Below are 9922 nucleotides of genomic sequence, written 5' to 3' on the forward strand. Positions count from 1 at the left end.
GTCTGCTAGGATCTAAGATGGAGCAGTTGTGAAATCTGATTCTTATGCAGTCAAACATCACACACACAAATCTCTGTATCTGTTTTAAGGCTACTAATATCTGGAGATCCACTCAGTTATATTCAACAGTTCCTTTCCACTCATCCTGTGTCATACTCCCTGGATACATCAGGAAGATTTTGGCCTCAAGCTCTACATCTGAGGTCTGAAAACTTTTGATCAACACATATCTGAAAAACATGTTGTGAAGATCATGTTCTCCATCCTCAGGTGTCATGATTTCATTCATATCCATGGAATGAAATTGTATATCACATTTTTTTATTCCCAGGAACAATCTTCTCTTGGCAGCTCAGACCAGAGCATGTGTCAACAGCTACATGTATGAACACAATAGATTTCATCAGAACTTCCATAGTAAGACAAGAGTTCAGAAGGTCATAAATGTCCTATATCTTTCAGACTTTGAGTTGAATCATGGGACATTATGTCTTCCACTGTCTAATGTAGAGAAGGGCAGTCTCATATACAACGTAAGCCAGGAGTTGAGCATTCTCTCTGTTCATATACTATTGTATGCTAGTCATGTTTACAATTTTTCCTTAAACTTCCTGTGATTACTGTTACCTGGAATACATGTCATTATGCTAAATCCAATGATGCCTAGAATTATAGAGATTCAACACCCATGCTGTCCAATATCAGTACCTGTGCATACATTCTATAAGTTATAATGCTTATTTCTTATCTGATAATCAGTTCCTGTCAGTCAGTGCCATTTGATGAAACATTTGTTTGGTTAATGTTTGTTCACACCTCATTAAGAGGTTTGAGAACAATTTCCCACATTTAACTCAAAGAAATAAAGGAAATTAGGTGTCAGTTATGAGAGAGAATTGTATTGCTAATGTTAGTATATATCTTTTATTTTTTCATTCATGTCTAGTTCGTATTTGTTTTAATACAATCCTGTCTTGGATTACATTGCAACAACACATGTGTGTCTGATATGCTCATTTATGTAACTCAGTTAGATTACAATTAGTAGCACATGGAGCATTGAATTTGATTTGTATTTTTTTGAACTACCTTATATTTTGCCCATAATATCCACACTGAATTAAGTGGAGTCTTTAACTCTATTTTGGAACGGTTGGTATGTCACTGGATTATAGTAAAATCCTGCTATGGAGTTCATTGTACAATCTTAGTTACTATAAATAAGAATTTTTTTATGCTTTGGTTGAATTATGACCTTATCAGTTTAAGTATTTTTCAGTATTTTTGCAGATTGGGCAAATTGAAAGTCTTGTTGTGATATTCTATACACATGACATTGACATGGTACTACCAATTGAATTGAGAATGTTCATGGAGGCTGACACTTCACTCCATTGTGTTGCTACTGAAATGCCATCCTGTGCTGTAGCAGTCTTTTGGAAGTCATGTGGTGCACATGACCATTGGACTGGAATCTACATTATACTGATTATATCAAGCCTACAGGTCAAACATTCAGGTTCTTCAATAATGTTAAATTTGCTTTTGCCAGGATTTAGAGGTGAGGCTCTATGTTGTTTTCTACAGAGACATTCTCTATGTTGCTTGGAACAGAAATAGTATTTCTTGAACTTTCTTTTCTTTTTGCCTAAAGCTCATGTTATTGACTTGACATGGTGGAAAGAATGCACACCACACACCACAGCATCCATCCTGATTATCAAGGAAATATTTAGTTTCTTTACTTCCTTTAAGTTATTCTGTTGGATGGCAATTGTAAGGTATTAACTACAATACTTGATGGGTATATAAAATAAAATTTTGCTTCCATGTTTAACAGACATTACTCCATAGTTTCCTTCTAGTTCATTGTCCCTTTATTTCTTGTTGGAATAAGATATCTGATTCCAGGTTGTGCTACGTGGAACATGTGACAGCCTCTATCCCATTTTCATTTTATAGAATACTATTAGAAATATTGGTGTTATATTTTCATTAAATTTTTGACATCATTTATTAGTAAAACCTTCTTCTCCTATTTGTTTCCCATTAATCACATGCTGTTTTCTGTTTCTTCAATAACTTGAACCTTGGTTTGATACAGCACAGAAGTACAATTTATTCAAAGCATTGAAGCAGTTATGAGTATCTGCACTCATCACTCTACATGGACAGGAAGACTTCCTCTTTCATGAATGAGATATGCAATAGCAAATATCTCATTCATTAACCACAGATACTTGCAGGGAAGTGTGATGTCCATTGTACATCCATTCATCAATAAATATAACTTCAGTTTCTTCATTACAATCAAAGAGCATCTCAGACAATTATAATTACCCTTATTTATGTAGGAAATAAACATTCCACTTAATCTATTGAAACAAAATCTGTCAGGTTATAACTTGATTACAAATAGAATCTTTCACACGATGCATCATAATTGGCATGACTATTACTGATTCCAGGTTGTGAATCAGTCACACTCAAAGTCCATAGCCACATAGGTTTGCTGATGATGGCTCTTTCAAATTGTCCCCCTAAAACCTTTAAACCATAAAACTCAGCTTTCAATAGAGTCCTATATTCCCTTCCAAAATTCATTGTGTCCCATCCATATACTAAACAATACTAATACGGAATACCGAAAAAAATTTTCAAATATTCTCTGCATTTTTTTTTAAGAGGCACAAACTCTAGTCTTTATTGGGTTCACACAAAGAGTCCATTGGTCTTGGGGCCTCTGTGAACAGTGCCTTCATGCTTTCTGCCTGTTTTGTAGCCTCAAGAACTGCTTCTTCTTCATTAGTGGATCTTTGCCTTTTCCTTCCGTTTCTCCTCCAGAGTAGCTGTCCAGTGCCTGGTACTTCCACCGACCTCCTTGAGCCCAGACCCCAGGTAAGCAAACTTTCTGGTAGGCTTCAACCTTTACAACCCCTGAAAGAACAGCAGGGACCACACCATCCTTTCTTGACATCATGGAATTGGAGGGATCCATCCAACACCTTGAGGCGTTCCAGGGCAGCCTGGCCTCTCTTGGTCTTGTGCGGCAGCCTCGCACAGTGCGCCAAAAAATGCGGCTTGGGGCTCAGAAGTGGTAGGGGCCTCGAGACGGGTTGGTGTTCATCCACTTTCAGAGAAAGGCCAGATACTTTAACTTGTTTCTGTAGAAATTTCCAGAAATTTTGATGCCCTCACAGCGTACAACCACCACCTTCCGGCCCAGCAGTACCTGCTTGGCCACAATGGCCGCCAGGCGGCCCAGAAGATGGCCCCGGCCATCCAATACTAGAACCTGCCCCTCCGCCATCTTTGGCAGCCGCCTAGGAAAAAGCTCTATATAAATTTTATACCTAAATGGCCTATACCTTCTGAACTTATGAAAGAAGGGTATGGCTCCCACTCTGGACAGCCTACCTGTCTAACAGGAGGTCTTCCATAACTAGGAACATATGTAAGACCCTTGGCTGAATACCCACGCCATTTGGGACCTACACAGAGACAACACATGTGGTATCTATCCAACACTTCTTGAGCCCAATTTTCTTTCCAGTCTACACCTCCAACTGAAACTATGGCAGATCAAAATGCCTGCCCCAGACCCCAAAGTGAACCTGGTTCCCAGGAGGTCTGCCTTAACCTGAGACACAGGGATACCTGAGACTTGCACTAATCAGGGAAACTGGAGGCCTGCCCTAACCAGAGACAGTGGTTCCTGACTAAGAGGAGGTCTGCTCAAACCCAGGTCACACACCTCTACCTGTCTTCAACGAGTCCTGCTCCAGTTCAAGACACCCAGGTCAGTTAGCACCAGAAATAACCAGACAGCAAGAGGCAAAAGCAAGAATATAAACAATGTAATTTGGCAACATTGGAACTCAGATCTCTCAACAAAGCAAGTCCTGGATACTCTAACACGCCTGAAAAGCACTATTCTGGCATGAAATCTCATCTCATGTAGATGATAGATAAATTTAAGGAGGATATAAATAACTCCCATATAGAAATATAGGAAAGCACAGGTAAATATGTAGAAACACTTAAAGAAGAAATGAATAAAGCCCTAAAAGAAATACAGAAAAACACACAAGAAAAGCAAGTTAAGAAATTGAACAATACTATTCAACACATAAAAATTGAAATAAAACCAATAAAGAAATCACTAGTGGAGGAAAACCTGTAGATGAAACTAAGTAAACGATCAGTAACTATGAGTGTAAGCATAACCAAAAGAATACAAAGATGGAAACCAAAAGTCTTGAACAGATGATACTGCATAGAAGATATTTGACGTATCAAAAACCACAAAGGTTAACCAAAAACTCCTAAACCAAAACATCAAGAAAAATTCAAGGCATGATGTAAAGACCAAACCTAAGAATAATAGGAATAGAAGAGGGTGAAGATGCCAAGTTCAAAGGGCCAGAAAATATATTCAACAAAATCATAGAAAAAACTTCCTTAATTTAAAGAGATGACCATAAATGTACAAGAAGATTTCAAAACACCAGGTAGATTAGACCAGAAAAGAAAATCCTCTGATCACATAATAATCAAAACACTAAATGCACAGAACAAAGAAAGAATATTAAAAACAGTAATGGAAAAAGATCAAAAAACATATAAAGGCAGACCTATCAGAGTTGCAACAGACTTCTCAACAGATATTCTAAAAGCCAGAAGATTTGAACAGATAAAACCCCAATTTAAACAATATCTTTCTGCTAATCTCCCTTACAAAGGAAAGAGAGGATAGCTATACAGAAGATATACCACACCCACCCTACCACACACTAACACACACAAACATAAAATAAGAAAGTTATCACATGAACACACACACACACACACACACACACACACACGGTACCATACTTGTAACAACAACAAAAATGAACTTTTAATATCTCTCCAACATTAACAAAAATCACCAATAAAAGAAATCTAACAGATTGGATAGCAAACATAATCCATCATTTTATTTCCTACAAGTAATATACCTCAACAACAAAACAGACACAATCTCAGAGTTAAAGGCTGGAAATTTTTTTTCTAAGCAAATGGTCCTGAGAACCAAAATGAAGTCACAATTTTAATACACAGTAAAATATACGTTTAGCTTAAAGTAATCAAAGGAGATGATAAAGGACACTTACCCTGCCATCGGAGGAAATTCACCCATGATGGAAATATCAATTCCTGAACATCAATGCTACAAATACAAACTAAGCACATTTGTGATTGCAAAGCAGATGAGGAAGGTGAAAGACAAAACTGAAGCCTGTGATTGGGCGGTGGGAAAGGAAGACTATTTTAAAAAGTTTTTGGGGGAGGGCTGGGGCGGAAGATGGGAAAATGGAGAAGGGAGGAAGGTCCAAATTCGTGGCAATATCTGAATGGCTATGAATATTTTATGGGATGGATAATTCTGAACAATTTCTCTTATCTGGGTGGGCGAGTTTATATCAATATCAATTGATGTTAATAATAATTATTATTGGGTGTTTTATTGGGTTGAGAATTTACTTTATTAAAAATCTATTGATATGTTACAAGACTCTGGGGAGTTTGGTTTTTCCAGGTTATGAATTTGTGATAACCAGCCACATGGGACAGATAAGCTTGAGAATGTGAGCATAAGATCCACCATGGGAGTCTGCCAGGCTGAGAACAGCCTGCCCTGTCTGCTGGTGCCTTGCTAGTGGTAGCATGAAATTCACTAATTATTAATTCATGATACGGGTGGTGATCCTATGTGTGAGGCAGTAATCCACTGAAAATTTGGGGATTTTGGCCTATAAATTAGAGATTTAATCTGGGTGATCAGAGTGAAGTCAAGTTTGAGCAGAGTCAGGCTGCATGATGACTCAGGTGCAGAAACCTTAAAGAACACAGGGGCAGACTCAGCTCACAGGCTCTGAGATCCCCTGCTGTGAAAAGAGAAGGAATGGCTGCTCTGAGGCAGAGAGCAAGAAAGTAAAGGAAGCCTTCTTCCTACAAACAGATAATCATAGAATGGAATTTTGGTTTAATTATTTTTAAAGATAGAAGAAAATACGGATTTTTGCCTGTGCCACATGGGGAATTCTCCCCACAATTCAAAACTAGTACAAAGATATTGGGTCCAGAGGCACTAGGAGTCCTGATGTGCAGAGACAGGCTGAACTGGAGGAAGGCAGGAAAGAAAGGCTACTTTCTCCAAGAGAAGACACAGGAAGACTGTGAAACAAATGCCTTGGGAGAAGTTTTTGAAGGAGTCTTGCAGGATAACCCCACATTCTTCAATATTGGGCTCCACAGTAATTTCACAGGGTTAATTTTCCTGGCATGACTATTAGAAAAAAATTAATAGGCTCATACAGTATTTAATTTACTTTTTTTGGATTGTTTTGATTTTCAAAATGGAATTGTGATTTTGTTTTGTGGTTATATTATTCTCTAAGGAGGAAAGTCAAACTGAAGAATAAAAAATACAGCTAAAAGTCCAAGTTTAAAAAACTGAAATATAAAATTCCAGACCCTGCCCTCTATCTGTCCTAGCTGACCATAAAGTTGAGAATAATCTTGAGAAACAGGAAGCTCCTCCCAGGAACTGATGGATCACAAAGTTTAACAATCTTGAGAAACAGGAAGCTCCTCCTTGTGATTTTTCATTAGTATTCTCGACACTTTCCAATGACACCATCCCTGCCCCCTCGGGTTGTGGTTTCTCCCTTTAAATACCCTTTCTCCCAGCCTTTCGGGGTCGAACTCCAGTGCCCCTGCATGGGATACGAGTCTCGACCCCAGTGCACTGGTTCCTATCAATAAACCTCATGTTTATTACAGCAAGGACGGTCTCACGTGAGTTCTTGGGGGGTCGCATCATCCCGAGACTTGAGTGAGGGTCTCCCCGCTCCAGGGGTCTTTCAAAACTAATAGTTTTTCTGGTTACTGGCTCAAGTACATCCTATTTTGGGAGAAAAGCTCTACTTTTGTGTTCACAGAAAAGGAAGTTAGGTTCTGGACCCCTTCCAGAGTTATATGGATCAGATATGACAGAGGAAGTCCACCTGAAAATAGAAAAGTTCAAGAGAATCAACCAGAAAAGGTAGAGATTCTTTGTGCCATCCTTCCCATGGTGAATAAAGACTTACTTACAGTTGGAGTAAAATTTCATGCTAACTAGTCTGAACACCCTACACAGACTAAAACAATCCATAAAGATACTTTGATGATACTAAATTTTGTAGACAGATACAAGGTACCTAAGTCAAGTCAAAGTCAGATGAACTATTTATAACATTCCATTACCCATAAGGAGCTAGATGCAATCATTGAAACCCTCCCAACCTGGCCTCTCACAGACAGATGGCTTTAATGCAGAAATCTACCAGACTTTGAAAGAAAAGCTAATATCAATACACCTCAAACTATTCCACAAAATTGAATATTTTCCACAAAAAGGAATATTACCTAAGTCATTCTATAAAGCCACAGTTACTCTGATGCCTAAACCAAACAAAAAAGCAACAAAGAAAGGGAATTTCAGACCAATTTCATTTAAGAATATTAATGCAAAAATAATCAATATAATTCTCACAAACTGAATACAAGAACATATCAAAACTGTCATTTACCATGATCAAATAGACTTCATAGCAGGGATGCATGGATGGTTTAACATGCTAAAATCCATCACTTTAACCCATTATATAACCAAACACAAAGAAAAAAGTCACATGATCATCATATTAAATTATGTAAATGCCTTTGATAAATACAAGACCCCTTCGTGTTAATAGTCTTGAAGAGATCAAGAATTCATGGCACCTACCTAAACATAATGAAAGCAATATAGAGCAAACCACCAGCCAATATCAAATTAAATGGTGAGAAACTTGAAGCAACCCCCCCACACAAAATAATCACGAAAGAGACAAAGCTAAACACTCTCTCCCTATCTATTCAAAATAGTACTTAAAGTTCTAGCTAGAGCAATTAGATAACCAAAGGAGATCAAGGGGATACTAAATGTAAATGAAGAAGACAATATATGACTGTTGATGATATGATAGTATATAAAAGGAACCCCAAAAATTCTAACAGAGAACTCGTACACCTGATAAACATCTTTTTTTTTTATTAAGTTGAGTATTTCTTATATACATTTGAGTGTTATTCTTTCCCAGTTTCCGGCAAAACATCCCCCCTCCCTTCTTTATGGGTATTCCTCCCAATCCTCCCCCCTTGCCGCCCTCCCCCAACAATCTAGTTCACTGGGGTTCAGTCTTGCTTGGGACCCATTCCCCTTCCACTGGTGCTCTTGCTAGGATATTCATTTACCTGGTCCAGAGTCCAGGTCAGTCCATGTATAGTCTTTGGGGTAGTGGCTTGGTCCTAGGCTCTGGTTGCTTGGCATTTGTTGTACATATGGGTCTCATGAAAAAGCCCTTCAGCCCCTTCAGTTCTTTCTCTGACTCCTTCAGCGGGGTCCTATTCTCAAATCAATGGTTGCTCTGGCATATGCCTCTGTTGTTTGCTGTATTCTGACTTCAATGTCTCTGGGGAGAGATCACATCCGGCTCTGTCGGCCTGCACTTCTTAACTTTATCCATCTTGTTTTATTGGGTGGCGGTATATGCATGGGAAACATGTGGGGCAGGCTCTGATTGGGTGTTCCTTCTGTATCTGTTTTAATCTTTGCCTCTGTATTCCCTGCCAAAGGTATTCTTGTTCCCCTTTTAAAGAAGGAGTGAAGCATTCACATTTTGATCATCCGTCTTGAGTTTCATTTCTTCTAGGCATCTAGGGTAATTCAAGCATTTGGGCTAATAGCCAGTTATCAATGAGTGCATACTGTGTGTGTTTTTCTGTTATTGGGTTAGATCACTCAGGATGATATTTTTCAGTTCCGAACATTTGCCTATGAATTTCATAAAGGCATTGTTTTTGATAGCTGAGTAATATTCCATTGTGTAGATGTACCACATTTTCTGTATCCATTCCTCTGTTCTGGGTTCTGGGCATCTGGGTTCTTTCCAGCTTCTGGCTACTATAAATAAGGCTGCGATGAACATAGTGGAGCACGCACGTGTCTTTTTTATATGTTGGGGCATCTTTTGGGTATATGCCCAAGAGAGGTATAGCTGGATCCTCAGGCAGTTCAATGTCCAATTTTCTGAGGAGCCTCCAGACTGATTTCCAGAATGGTTGTACCAGTCTGCAACCCCACCAACAATGGAGGAGTGTTCCTCTTTCTCCACATCCTTTCCAGCATCTGCTGTCACCTGATTTTGATCTTTTGCCATTCTCCTGATGTGAGGTGAAATCTCAGGGTTGTTTTTGATTTGCATTTCCTTACTTGACTAAAGATGTTGAACATTTCTTTGGGTGTTTTCTCCAGCCATTCGGCATTCCTCAGCTGGATTCTTTGTTTGGCTCTGAACCCCCATTTTTAAGGGGCTATTTGTCTCCCCTCTTGGTCTAACTTGCTTGAGTTCTTTGTATTTTGGATATAGGAATCTGCTCTGTTGTAAGTTGATAAAGATCTTTTCCATCTGTTGGACTTGCCGTTTTGTCCTAACCACAGTGTCCTTTGCCTTACAGAAGCTTTGCAGTTTTATGAGATCCCATTTGTCGATTCTTGATCTTAGAGCATAAGCCTTTGGTGTTTTGTTCAGGAAATTTTTTCCAGTGCCCATGTGTTCCAGATGCTTCCCCAGTTTTTCTTCTATTACTTTAAGTGTATCTGGTTTGATGTGGAGGTCCTTTATCCACTTGGACTTAAGCTTTGTACAGGGTGATAAGCATGGATCGATCTGCATTCTTCTACATGTTGACCTCCAGTTGAACCAGCACCATTTGCTGAAAATGCTATCTTTTTTCCATTGGATGGTTTTGGCTCCTTTGTCAAAAATCAAGTGCCCATAGGTGTGTGGGT

The 9922-nt window shown here is 38.8% G+C and overlaps 1 pseudogene; it reads right to left on the reverse strand.

Moving 5' to 3' along the window:
- Positions 1-2680: 2680 nt before the first annotated feature.
- On the reverse strand, positions 2681-3327 carry LOC116912697 (annotated as a pseudogene).
- Between the last annotated feature and the right edge of the window lie 6595 nt (positions 3328-9922).

The sequence above is a fragment of the Rattus rattus genome, chromosome 11 (genome assembly GCF_011064425.1).
Source record: "Rattus rattus isolate New Zealand chromosome 11, Rrattus_CSIRO_v1, whole genome shotgun sequence".
NCBI classification, from domain to species: domain Eukaryota; kingdom Metazoa; phylum Chordata; class Mammalia; order Rodentia; family Muridae; genus Rattus; species Rattus rattus.